This window comes from Gopherus evgoodei, chromosome 3, assembly GCF_007399415.2.
Source record: "Gopherus evgoodei ecotype Sinaloan lineage chromosome 3, rGopEvg1_v1.p, whole genome shotgun sequence".
NCBI lineage: Eukaryota > Metazoa > Chordata > Testudines > Testudinidae > Gopherus > Gopherus evgoodei.
The window spans coordinates 123,935,453-123,949,573 of NC_044324.1; the positions used below are offsets into that span (position 1 = coordinate 123,935,453).

At 41.7% G+C, this 14,121-nt stretch overlaps 1 long non-coding RNA gene across 3 annotated transcripts in view; it reads left to right on the forward strand.

Annotated features, from left to right (window-relative positions):
* Positions 1 to 671: 671 nt before the first annotated feature.
* LOC115648641 overlaps positions 672 to 14,121 on the forward strand; it is a 34,148-nt gene continuing 20,698 nt past the window's right edge. Inside the window, exons 1-4 of one of the 3 annotated variants that reach the window (XR_003999629.1) lie at positions 672 to 1,142; positions 8,325 to 8,453; positions 8,868 to 9,058; positions 11,600 to 11,780. This is a non-coding gene — a long non-coding RNA (uncharacterized LOC115648641). Of the gene's footprint in view, positions 1,143 to 8,324; positions 8,454 to 8,867; positions 10,115 to 11,599; positions 11,781 to 14,121 lie in introns of those variants that run through there. The other 2 variants (XR_003999631.1, XR_003999630.1) reach the window with 2 other exon arrangements.

Here is a 14,121-nt window from a genome sequence, read left to right on the forward strand (position 1 = left end):
CTGATGTGGTTTCCAGTGCTTCTTTTGCATTCTGATTCCAATAATTATTGCATATTTCCTATTCTGGATACCCTATCTTTACTAGCAGCATTCATGCCTAGCCAAAACAGGACATCCTGGGCTCTGTTATCAGACCTCAAGCACTGGGGATTATGTTTAGCATTTCCAACCTCGTGCTATGTGATATAACACAATGTCCTTTGTACAAGATCCAGTCGTGTCACAATTTCTTCTTGGTATTTCCAATAAATTCTTATGTTTGGAAGCTTTCTGATGGTGATCATCTAGAATTACTCTTTCAAACTCCTGTAAGGCTGAGTCATTTGCTTTCACTACTCACAATGAAATTGCTTTCAATAGTACTATAAAATGCATCTGGCTTGGTCTGTACTTCCCATTTTAATGAGTATTTTTGCAATTTCATGAGCATCTTCTGAAGTCTAACAGATGCTTTGCACAATGGTTTCTGTAGTGTGACTTCTGGTGGCTTATGGCCTGGTGTGATGGGATGTTGGCCACGCACAGATGTTGAAAAGGTTAACCTCAGCAGGGAGCAGAGGAGGTGAGTCCTCCAAGCGGCCCAGAGAGGCTGCAAGGAGCAGCCAATCTGGGACCAGCAGGATCACATTAAAGGAGCTGTAGGGCAGAGCTGAGCTCAGTTGCTGCTGGGAGGTCAAGGAGCCAAAACAGTTCCGCAGGACTGTCTCAGCCTGCTAGAGATACAATGGACAGAGCAGTTGTTTGCAGGGACTGACATGGTGAGGACCTGAGCTAAAGGTGAAGGTGGTGCTGGAGCCCCTGGAAAGTGTCCCAGGGAAACATACTGAGCAATTGGAGGGGATGCAAGCACGTGATTGCCATCTACAGGATCCCTGGGCTGGGACCTGGAGTAGTAGGAGGGCCTGGGTCTCCCCCCTCCTGAACACTTGCCACTGGGGAAGTGGCATGATTATTAGACTGAGACACTAACCCCAGGAAATGGGGAACACGTATGGTGACACAGCCAGAGGGCTGAGTCACAAAGAGAGCGCTGCAGTTCCTGAGGCTGCGGGAGAGACTGCAGGCAGATGCAATGATGGTTTTCAAGCCATTATGGCCTCAAATTAATCCCTAGTGTGACCAGGAGGTGGCGGTGAGTGATGGTGAGTGAAAGCCTGTTTCTACCATGACCAATTTCTGCTCATAAACAAATTCATGAAACTGCTGTCCACTGAAACTAATTGCCAGCATTTATTTTTCAATATGAGACTAGTTCTGCTGGGTTTCAGTCAATGCTTTGGAAGTGTATGTTGCTAAGCAACCACCTTGCAGAAGGACAGCGTCAAATCCAAAATAACTTGCATTGCTTGAGATCTTAGGCTCTTTGGTAATTTCAAAATGTTTCATTATATGTTCTTCTGTGTCCACTTTAATTCCCAAAAGCCTTCTTGTTGTTAATCTCCCTCTGCCTTTTTGTACTGTCTAGAAGCAGCACTTAATGCGATTAACTGGGGATGAATTTGCAAAGAGATGTTAGTATGCCCATGCATCTTGTTTTGAAGTTTTTCTATTTGTGCAAACTTCTCTGCCTTTTTGAGCAACAAGGTGGGTGAGGTAATATCTTTTATTGGCCCAACTTCCAATAGTGAGAGAGAAGCTTTTAAGCTTACACAGAGCTCTTCTTCGGGTGTCAAGGACATAAAGGAGACTGGATGGGCTCTTGAAGTCCCTGTGACTGGTGTGGCAAATTCCTGCAATATGCTGGACAAACCTAGGATCTCATTGTATTGAAAATGCAAATACTTATGTGATATGGAATTGTATGTCACTTGTCTAGAAGACATGACTCACATAAACCTTGGGAAGTGTTGAGTTTCAAAGGAGACTAATTTTTTTTTAAAGCAATGGGCTAAGAAAAGAATGAACTGTTAGTTGAGTAGGTTTCCTAGGAAATATTTGGGCTGAGGGGAATGCAAATGCCCACCTCCTGACTTCATCTTTTGAAGCTTTGCTCTTGGGAAAGGGAGCTTTGTCTACAAATGGCCTGTTCCCTGGATCAAAAGGCCCAAATGGTATAAAGAAGCCACTCTAAGACTCATGGGGATTTTTGTTCTGAGCAAAAAAAGTTATGAGCTTGTAACCATAAGAATATCCCTGTATGGGGTTTGAAAGCTTCACGACCTACCATAGACCTTGCTGGAGTTGAGGATGAGCTCTACTACACTTATTAGCGTGTCTGTAAGTTATTATTGGTTTTAATATGTTTTTCTCTTTAATGCTTTCACCTAAGAATAAAAGTGTTTGCTTAGAAAGAGCTTATATGATAACTTATAACTGTGGCCAATTACAGCTGCTCATAGCCTTTCAAGAGTTTAAAAAAAAAAAAAAAGCACAGCCACAGGGCCTGTTTACATGGTTTGCCTTGCTGGGGAATAATACAGTGTGGGCAGGGAACTGCACAGCCTAGAAAACCCACAGCTGCTTGTCAATAATTACCTTGGCCAGATGGTCCCAGAGCTAGATGTATATTAGTTCCTCCACTGCCCCAACATCATCTCCTAGTCTCCAGTCTCACTGTCTGTCCAGTATAGCTTGGTGCTCCCTCTTTCCCAAGGAGATTTGGCTTGATCTGAGGGCACACCAGTCTGGAGTTCTAAACTTTTTGCCCTTAACTTTTTCAATATTACTTCCCCATTGAGGCAAGAGATAGTAGGTACTGGCGGAGAGAGATCTTGAGTGTCTGAGATCAGTTTGGGGAGGAACAGAGTCATAGTTTGAGCCCTAGGCATTTGCCAAAAAAAAGAGAGAGAGAGAAATGGGTGAACAGTGGATCTGAGGGGGCAGTATCTGAGGAATTCTGTGACGAATTTGGACCACCAACCATATTCCAGATGAGATACAGCAATTTTTAAGACACACCAAGTAACCATGTGGATTTTAGGGCCCTTAGACTAGTTGACCTTCAAGTAGAAGGCAATGCTCAACCTTAACTTTAGTGGAGATGGTGCACTGTTGTTATAGACAAGGTGGTATTTTTCAGCTCCATGAACTTGAACAAAAATTAGCAGCAGTTTGGTTGAGATGTCAATTAAACCATTTGGTGGTTATCATTCTTTGGCATGGCTTGTATCAAAACATCTTGAAGGGAATGTTGCTGCTAGTAGGCAAACTTCAGTTGAGGCTTTCACAATGACGTTACAGCAGTTTTTATGGAGGGAGTGCTGAAAGTCGTTGAACAAAACTGTAAACCCTGTTTATGTTGGAAACCACTTCAAGCCTGGCAGTGCTGCTGTATCCCCACAGCACCCCTAGTTCTAGCACCCCTGGACTTTCAGAACCTCTTTGCCTCAAGCATCCTAACCAATTTCTCTTGATTACTAGTCTACCCAGTCACCAAGTGGACCTGAAACACCACAAGAACAGGCTTTGTGTGCTATTGGCAGTTTTGCTTCTAGTCTTTGTCTGAATGAGGCAGTGAATTTGTGAAGTGTACACACATTTAACTGATTTTTCTGAATTACCAAATATTTGGCTGGAATTTTGGGGCAAAAGCTTGGGGTGATTATTTTATCAAAAGTAAAATACCTTGTACCCTCTCAGACATGAAGTAGGGATCCTAGTGAACCAGAAATCTCATGTCTTGTGCTCGCTGAAATTTTATTTCAATCTTCTTCGGAGCAGCAAATCTTTTCTGCTGTAAGTTTTGTGCTACCACAGTGATACCTGGTGGTGAATTGAGTTCATTACATTTGTTAACATCCCCTTTGACTGAAATCCTATCCATACCCTCTATACAAACCAGACTAGTAGACATTTCCAATTTCTGTATTATTCTTGTGAAAAGAACATTAGAAATATAATACGCCTGCTTTGCATAACAATGTTAAAATAAAAATCAGAACACCCAAAAACCAAAGCACAGACCCTAAAAAAATAAAAAATAAAATAACAAATCCTATTCCATAATGAATACCCATTATCTGTATTCCCTCTAGTCCAGTAGTTCTCAAACTGTGGGTCATGACCCCATTTTAATGGGGTCACCAAGGCTGGTGTTAGACTTGCTGGGGCATGGGGCCCAAGCCCTACTGCCTGGGGCTGAAGCCCAAGAGTTCCAGCCCTGGGCGGCGGGGCTCAGGTTACAGGCCTGGGACTGAAGCCCTGGGGCTTTGGCTTCACCCCCCTTCCTGGGGTGGTGGGACTTGGGCAGGCTCAGGCTTCAATCCCCCATCCTGGGCTCATGCAGTAATTTTTGTTGTCAGAAGGGGGTCGTAGTGCAAGTTTGAGAACCCCTGCTGGTCTCTTCCTAACATGATTTCCTGTCGGGGTAACTTAAAGTATCATCAGAATGAGAAATATTGGATAGTATTTATAATTTTCTTCCAGCAGCTCTGCATATTTTGGCAATAACAAATCATATGTTCTATGTTCCCTTCCCCATTGCAATTTCTCCAGCACTGCTTGTGTGGCAGGAATTTAATGGACCACAGCTTTGAGTTTCCATCAAGTTTCAGGCTGTGGTAGCATTTCTGGAGCACATTTTATCATTCCATTCTTCCATTTTGATGACAAAAGATTTTCCTCGACTTCTTGTAGGTTATTTTGTTAATTTCATTGTCTATGTAAGATTGATACTGTCCCTGTCTATTTTTAACCCTTTTCTATTGAGAATCCAGGAATCAGGTTTTCTGTCAATTACTTCAGGAGTTGTTTTTGTCTTGGGGTGGTTGGTGGGATTTTTTTTTATTTGTTTTTTTTTTTTTTTTGGTGTTTGTTCCCCTTGTGGCAAAATATATTTAAAAAAAAAACTGGAAAGAAGCAATGACAGAATTCCTTCCTGCTTCTTACATTATTCAGTGCAATAAATTATCCATTCTCAGAGGTTACTGTAATGTTTTGTGATTTTATACTAAGCTACTTTCCAAATTATTTAAATCCTTTATAGCACAAACATTAAGCTCAGTACCTAGAGTATCAATGGACTGGTAGTTTGGCCCCGTTTTGCTATATGTTGTACAAACACAGATAGATACATGGCTAATCTTCTTTTTTGTGAATCCTACTTTGCTCAAGGATCTCTTTTTGGCAGTGAGTTCCAGAAGTTAGCTATACATCGTAGAGAATATATATAATATATGTAATAGTCTTTCTTTAGTTCTAAAGCTGTGCATTTTTTTCTTCATTTCATTGTGTGCCATCTTACTCTTGTATGTGAGAACTTCCATATACCTGCATTGACTCTGCCCAAGCAATTCATTATTTACTATGTGTGTGTTTCAGATTTTATACTGCTGCCCATCACTGTAGTATCTGAGCACCTTCTACCTATAATTAATTGCAATAGTCAAGTCTCTAGTTAACTTCATGGTGTCTCTGGCTCTTCTCCCCTTTTTTGGAGGATAAAAACTCTGCTAGGGCTTGGGTTTTGGTTTGAAGGAAGTAGTTAAGCAAAGGTCAGCTACAATTATAAAATTTCTTGTTGGCTGCTGGTGGAAGCTTGAGGTGTTAAAACAGGTATAAGTGTGCACAGAGAATGAGGCAAATTTATTCTCAGGTTTGCCTGTGGTGGCCAGATCCATGGGACTTCTCATTAATGAATCAGATGTTAAATAGAGCTTAAGTGCTTAGATGACACAATGGGGTGGGGTAGGACTGGTGTGTTGGTCTTGATCAGGATGAAACTGTCAGTGTGTCCTGAGAAACAAGTAGTGGACAGCTAATGTCTGAGGGGGAGCAGTGACAGGCCAGGTTACTGAAGAGAGAAGAGATTGATGAGCGAGAGAGGTGGAAAGACAGGACAGGCCTTGGAGCTGAGAGGAGAATACATAGTAGGGGACACAGGAAGAAAAGGTGGCCAAAAGTGTAGTAATGATAGGAAGGTGTGAAGATAAGAGGGTAGGGGAATGAAAGTGCTGTTCATGGGTGGGAAGTAGCAGGTGGAGGAGGGACAGTGGGTATAACAGCCTGAGAGAAGGGAGAAAGAAAAGATGGTGTCGCATGGGAGGATTTAGAAATTGGGCAGGCTAAATAAAGGGTGTGGGGAGTTCTTGGAACCATGGTGAGCAATGAATGGAAGAGAAGAAAGAGAAATTAGTTGGGAAGCAGGAGAGAAAAATTGTGATGCTGGAGAAAGACGGGAAGGTGGAGGGAGGTTGTAATGATTTTTAGGGGGCCTATCTAACCAGAAGACTTCAGGGAGCCTTACAGTATACATCCCGCTGGATCCCCCCTTAAGCCCATCTATGAGAGCTGGAACAAAAGGAATCACCACATTGGATGTAAACTCACAACAACACTTTATTCACTAAAGGAGAAGGAAGGAAGGGGAGGGGGATGGATTAAGGACTCTGGAAGTTTGGAATAGAAACACACATGTACACACACTCGATAAGGCAAAGGTGATAGTCTACCTTTTTATGCTGATGGAGAGGCTGCAGAATCTGGATCAGTGATAGACACCAACAGTGGATCACAGGTGTAGAAGACAGGTATGTAACCCTATCTCAGATCCCTCCTATCCCTTGCTGAGTTGTCTATAGTTGTAAGTATGAACTAACTAATCGGACTGAGTCTGCTTCCCAAAAGAAGAAAACAAATCCACCCCAAAATGATGGTTCTGTTTAGTGATTGCCTACTGCAGGCCAATAACCAGTGTGAAAGGGTGTACCACACCACAGAGAGAGAGCGTTAGACACCTGAGTCCCCAAAGACTCAAAAAGCTCAAGAGCCCTTGGCCCCTCCCCATATCTAGCTTTATAGGAACCTGTTGCTTAGCAACAACAGATTCCCAGATTTCTTTCTACTTTCCTGCCTTTTGCTCAGTGTAGGGGAACGAGAACCTGTCATCACAACATGGAGATCATCTTGTTTTTATCCCAGACCAAGATGGCTACCTAATAAACAATACCTTAAAACCCAACTTTGGTGTGTGTCTTTCCCAATAATTTGGCAGGGGTGAAGCTGTGACTAACAGGGTGGCTGTGATGAGCAAGTCCTAAAATGTCAGTGGTCTGCAGAGGGAGGCTATTTATTTTGATCAGCTGACTGTGTTCAGTGCTTAAATGGTCCAGTGTATTATTGTAGCATTTGAGCTTCCTGTCTGGCATGACTTATGCTTCTAATTACCCTCTTCACAGCTCCTCTTTTTCTGGCCCACATTCTGTATTTTTATTCCACATTACTCTCTCAGAAATCACTTCAAAGATATTCAGCTGTTTTCTTGAGAAGGCAATTAAGAGGAGATTTTATTTAAAACCTTGTGTGAATTTTATTTAAAACCTGGCTGCAAAGTCAGCAAATGAATGTTTTGCAAGGGAATTTTCCTTTTGCCTGCAACAAAAAGAGCAGTTTGTTCAGTACAGCAATTCTGATTCATAGCATGTAAAAGACCCAGCTGATTTATTGTCATAGCTGATACCCAAGGAATTGTTTTAGTAACATTAGCCACCCAAATGGCCCTGGGATAATTTTGCTCTGCAATTACGTACCACTTTTCATCCAAGAATCTTACTCAAGTAAGCCTGTATCTGTGAGGTAGATGTTACACCCATTTTACACATGAGCAAACCTAGGCACAGAAAGGTGGTGACCTACCCAAGGTCACGTAGTGAACTAGTAGTTGAGCTAGGAAGGAAATCCAGGAATTCTGTCTGGCAGTTCAAGAGTTTAGTTAATGCAAAAAGGTGATGAGCAACTTAAATAGAATGTAATCATGGGCTGATGTTCTCATTTTATAGAGAACACAAGTCGTGTGCTATGTAAGACTGGAGTCTGTTTTTGAAAGGCTTTCACCAAGACTGATTTTGTTCCTTTTTATTTGTGGTGATATTCTAATGATCTAAGACAGGGGTCAGCAACCTTTCAGAAGTGCTGTGCCAAGTCTTCATTTATTCACTCTAATTTAAGGTTTTGAGTGCCAGTAATACATTTTAATGTTTTTAGAAGGCCTCTTTCTCTGTCTATAATATATAACTAAACTATTGTTGTATGTAAAATAAATCAGGTTTTAAAAATGTTTAAGAAGCTTCATTTAAAATTTAATTAAAATGCAGATCTCTCCGGACTGGTGGCCAGGCCCCGGGCTGTGTGAGTGCCACTGAAAATCAGCTTGCATGCCGCCTTTGGCACACGTGCCATAGTTGCCTACCTCTGCTCTAAGACTGTAAGTGGAATTTAATGTTTGTTTGTTTTCTCCTAGGAACAAGAGAATTGGTAGGCAGGAAGGAAGCCCATTTTGTGCTGTTTAAATGTTTATGATAAGTTAGAATACTTCCTTGTAAACTCTGTCAGGTTGCATGTAAAGGGTAGTTTGAACGTTAACAGAATCTCTTAAATTGTGTTTACAGAACATTCTATGTTAAATGCAAAACCAGGGTGAGATTATCTGTTATTTATGGACTTCCCTATGGCATTCGCTGCGGTGTTACCTGAGCACCCCACAACATTAATGGACTTATCCTCCCCACCCATGGGAGGTAAGAGAAGTGTCACTTCCCTACTCCCATTTTATACTTGGGAAACTTAGGCACAGATATTATGACTTCCCACAGTCATATAGGAAATCTCTGATAGAGCTAGAAATAGAACCCAGATCTCCTGAGTCAAAACCAAGTGCCTGAATTGTACCCATTCTCCCCTTTACTCTGTCCTGTGATCTCCTTCCTGCATGGGTAGTTTGTGCTTATTGCTTTGTAATGAGGTATTTTATTTTTTGTTCAATTTCCCCTCCATGCTGTAACTGAGGGGCCTCCCTGGCTTCTGAAATAAGGGAAGGAACTCATGGAAACTTTACAGATCGCTTCTTTTTATCATGTAAATCAAGTTGATATGTCAGTTATCTTTACAATGTATTAGTTGATTTAAGAAAATATGTATCTCCTTCCTTCTAGAGATGCTTGGTACAACTTTCTGCTGTGGAATCATACAGCAATAACCATGGGAGCTTTGAAGGTGAAACCTCTGGCAGCAAGGGGAGGTTCCCAGAAGTGGGTGTGACCTGGCCACAGGAGCAGCTGTGCAGAAAAGGAAGGCCTGTCCCTCCCCAGCCTGGATGGGACTAGCAACTGGAGCCCAGTGCATGGTAGAAGCCCCTAGCTAGTGCACCCCCAGCCCTGCCCCTCTCTGACTCCAGGCCCAGTATTAAGAGGTTAAAGGGTCTTGGGCTGACTTGGGGGTGGGGAGCCATGGTGTCCCCTGGACTACTGGGCCCTAGACAGTCAACCACCTAAAACTAATGATCACCCCCATACCATGCCACCCTCACTTCTGCGCTGCTGCTGGCAACAGTACAGCTTTCAGAGCTGGGGTTCAAGGCCGGCAGCCACTGCTCTCCAGCCATCCAGCTCTGAAGGCAGCACCACTGCCAGCAGCACCACTGAAGTGAGGGTGGCAACACCATGACCCTGCACGACTTTCTTTTGGATTGGGACCCTACAGTTACAACACCATGAAATTTCAGATTTAAGTATCTAAAATCATGAAATTTACCATTTTTTAAAATCCTATGACTGTAAATTGACCAAAATGGGCCATGAATTTGGTAAGACCCTAATAATCAAATTAAAGTGTTTTCCAACTCCTAATTAAACTAATAGCAAATCTATTTGAAAACATTAAAGAGCTGCTGATGCCTTAAAAAAAAAATCTATTTAGAGGCAATTCTCAACAGTAACCCACAGTTACCACAAGATTGTTCCAGCTATTACATTTCCTATTTAAAAAAAATAGGGTTACTTCAGATGTAGTAATATGCTCACCTGGTTTGCTGTAATGTATATTGCTTGCTGTCTATCATAGTTTGTTCCATCTGAATATGTGGAAGGTGATATCTCTTGGTTCTGTATAACAATACCAGATATACAGCAGTTTTGATGCCAAATGATGTTTGGCACTCCAATATTGATGCATTCAGACGGCAGCATTAATGTAAATATTTGATTTTAAGAAGTTCTCTTTTCTAATCAGTTTGAGCACTGTTAATTCAAATCAGCAGTACATGGCAAGTGGAGTTTTAGAGCAGCTAAAGATGGCTGGAGAACCCTAATTTTTGTTGTAGCAACCATACAGAAAGCTTATTCCATAGTTTTGTTTTAGCTTCTAATCTTTGTATTCATTTTCATAAATTTATTCCTATAGACAACGTTTTGGTTCTTATAAAATACTGGTCTATATATTTTATTTTGTGGGAAGTTTGTAGGCCAAGCCATTCTGAAGACATGAAAAGTCAAAAAACACTAGGAAAGTTTTTTTTTTTTCTGAAAGTTAACAAAAAGGATTTAAAAAAAATAACCCACAGATTTAAACTCTTTCTTTTTCCCTCTCTTTCCCTCCTCTCACCTCCCCCCCCACCAAGTTTCCCAGGAAAAAATCTGTTCTTGGATGAGATGAAGCATATGAAATTTCAAGGGCACTGACTAATTTTGTGGAGGGGAGGGTTAGAGGTTTTGGGAACCTAGCTTCAGCTTTAACCCTGGAGCCATTACTTCATTAACTCTGGAGCCATTAAATATCCCTGAAATGTGTTTTTAATTCAACTGTGTATCCACCCACATGACTACTTGTGATATCTTGGGAGATAATGTGACAATTACGTAACATTTACATGTTGTCTCAGAACTTATGAACCAAACTTATTTCCTTGGAAGGTTATTGTTGAATCTCTTTTTGCCTTTAGTGAAGCTAAAGGGTAAGCCCCCTTACCTTAGCTTCCCTAAAGGCAGAGACTCAAAAATAACTTCCAAGGAAATGTGTTGCCTTTCTTTGGAAATCCTGACTTCACTGTAGCTTTAGACCAGGGATCAGCAACGTTTGGCACATGGCTCACCAGGGTAAGCTCCTTGGCGGACTGGGCCAGTTTGTTTACCTGCAGAGTCTGCAGGTTCAGCCGATTTGCGGCTCCCACTGGCCTCAGTTCGCCACTCCAGGCCAATGGGGGCTGCAAGAAACCTCAGTCAGCACATCCCTTGGCCAGGGCCGCTTTCTGCAGCCCCCAGTGGCCTGGAGTGGTGAACCACGACCAGTGGGAGCCACGATCGGCTGAACCTGTGGACTCTGCAGGTAAACAAACCAGCCCAGCCCTCCAGGGAGCTTACTCTGGTGAGCCACATGCCAAAGGTTGCCGATCCCTGCTTTAGACAGTAAAGTGACCAGATGTCCCAATTTTATAGGGATAATCCTGATATCTGGGGCTTTGTCTTATATAGTTGTCTTACCTCCTACCCCCAACCTGATTTTTCAAACATGCTGTCTGGTCGCCCTATTAGACAGGGCTATTTCTCACAGCTGTGATCACTGTTTAGCAAGTGGGGAATTTTCCTCCATTGTTCTGGAACATAATTGAGAATGCTCTGGTCTAGGTAAGAAGGATATCAACTTGTAGCTTTCCCTATAGATGTGGGCTGGCCATGGAATTAATCTTGACACAATAGAAACCAGAATTTACTGCTGCCACTTCCAGAAAATGTTCTTGCCTAGACCTTTACTAAATAATTATGTAAATTGAGCCTCCTCTTCTGAACAAAACAGAGAGTGGGACTCCTGTGTGAGCAAATATGTGGTGAGCAGCTGTCCTCCACCTTCTCTTGACCTGAACTCAAAGCCAGGTGTGGCTGTTTTCTTTCAGACAATATGCACATGGCTTTTAGAGTGGCTTAACACTCAGAACAGCAGTGGGAACGGTGGGTGCTCAGCACCTGTGAAAATCCTGCCTGACTTGTGTTTGTGAGAGACTGATCACCAGCCTGCTGACATGCTTTACTGATCTGATCTCTCAGAAAAACATTTCTCCCCCCAAAAGGAGAGAGGTATAGTATGAATATTCTGTCTGGGAGTGCTACTGTATCATAATGTCAAGGAAATACATGTTTATAGAGGTAGAAGGGAAGTGGCATTAGACCAAATCTTGTGGGGGGAAAGGCAGTTGAAATGAAGATTCTCAAGTTTTTGAAAAGCAGTGGTTGGTGAATAATTGACCCCTGCTGATATTTTAAGGATTTGAGAAGTTTTGGGAGTTTGTGAGGCCCCTGCCCCTGTTTTGCAGTGAGGCCATCTATGTGACTAGACAGCGCCACCTATGGTGAAGGGGCAAGTTACAGATTTTTTTTTAAGATTCTCCATTTAAAACCACTCTTGCATGTAACACATTTCATCTACAGCTTTACCATTATATACATCATTGGATGAGGAATTAAGTTTATTTTATATTTGTAACTAAAATGAATAAGGGCATCAAAAACTCCAGTAGTGCTCACTGATATAGTAAAGCAGAGTGCATTAAGGTTACTGCTATACACTGTTCTCCAGTCATCAATTACATTACAGATGTTACAGGAAATAAAAATACCAGATAAGGAACTCCTCTCACAGGCTGAATTACTTCCTGGTTCTTTGTGGTGTAATCAGGCAGGCTTCAGTTGTGCACACAGGCGCCTTTGTGTTACTCTATCGTCAAAACTATAAAGTTAAAGTGAGCTTGCATGACTAGGAGGAAAACCACTTTATCTGCCCCAGTGAAGGTTTGGCAGCATAATAAATTAATGCAAATATGCCTGCTGAATCTACATGAAACAACATGAAAATTGTTTTTTAAATCATCATTGCTAAACTGCCCCCAATATAAATAGTTAAATCCCTTTAATTTAATCCTCTTTTTAAATAAACAAAAGTAATTTCCATGTGGTGGGGGAAACCAGGTTAGAATCTTCCCATCTTCTTTCACTTACATCTAGCTGGGGAGGGCCTTGATGAGGGCAGTGACTGCCACATCCACAGCACCAACCCCCACCCCCATCTCCCTCAATGCAAGGAAGCTTCTCTAATGATGCATCAAAAGGACTCTCAATTTACATGCAGCCATGAGGACAGGTCAGAGCCAGGATGTTGGTTCTCCCTCCCTCCAAGAGTACACACTATGCCAAAGCTAATGGCATAGCAGGAGATTTACAAAGGCATGAGTGGGAGTTAGTTAAGCACTCAACTTTCATTTGTCTTTGAAAATCTTCCCTAAAAGAGGCAGCATCAACAAGAGCGAATAGAACTCATGGTGCATAATGCACAATGCTAACAGCAATGGGAGTGAAGAGTTCTGATCTGGTAACATTCTACATCCTCTTCTCAAAGAGGCTGAGCATTATGGAGGATGAGGCAGTGGAAAGATCAGGCTACACTGGCTCCTTTGTGCAGGTGATAGGTGTGGTGTTCAGAGAGAATGCAGGGCTGGACCATATTACTTTTGAAGAAAATACCCCAAAAAGAAGCAATGGATAGAGATCCTCTACCTTACCTAGAGAGATTAGATGTGGACAGGTACATGTAGGACAGTGTGGCAGGAGTGAGAGTGTGTGTGTGTATTAAACTGAACAGCTCAGATGTACAAATATTTTTTTCTAAAGCACGTCATCCATATAATGAAGAACATTTAATATATGTTACAGTATTACAGTGTGTCACAGTGGTGACATACTTAAACTTCGGAAAAATTCCAAAAAGGGTCAACTTTAAGATTCCATGTTTTGTCACCTAGATAATTAAATGACACAGGGCACAGGCTAGCAGCTTTACAGCTTACCAAAATCAAATATGTCCCAAAGGAACACAGTTTAAACATTTGCATCTATAAATCTGCTATACAACTGGGACCATAGTGGGTAACTAAAGGTCAGTTTAATTCAGTTGTTTGTTTTTGTTTTTTCATATAAGAAAAATAGCTTCTCTTCTCATTATCATCCTTGCGTTTGTCCAGAAAAAAACAAATTCACATGAATTCAGGGTTTAAGTCAAAGATAAACCCACTAAATGGAATTGAACTGCACTTAGGTCCTAAACATGTATCATCATCAGCTTCGGCTGTCTCTACCATGGTCTGTTGGAACCCTGCTAATATTTCTTAACTAAGAAAACAGATTTTTAAAAGAAACCTACTTTTTATCTTGTGAAGGGTTCAATGTAAGGTGGGGCAATGTTGTTAGCAAGTAAAGAACAGGCAGATTAACGGCTCTAAGCTGATGGGAGTTGTTAACCATTCAGTGAGTACAGGATTGGACCTAATGGCTGTAATTATAAAAGCAGACGTGCAATGACAATAAGCCAACGTTATCTTATAGCTGGGATGTCAGACTAATAAGGAAAAAAGGCCACATTAAAAAT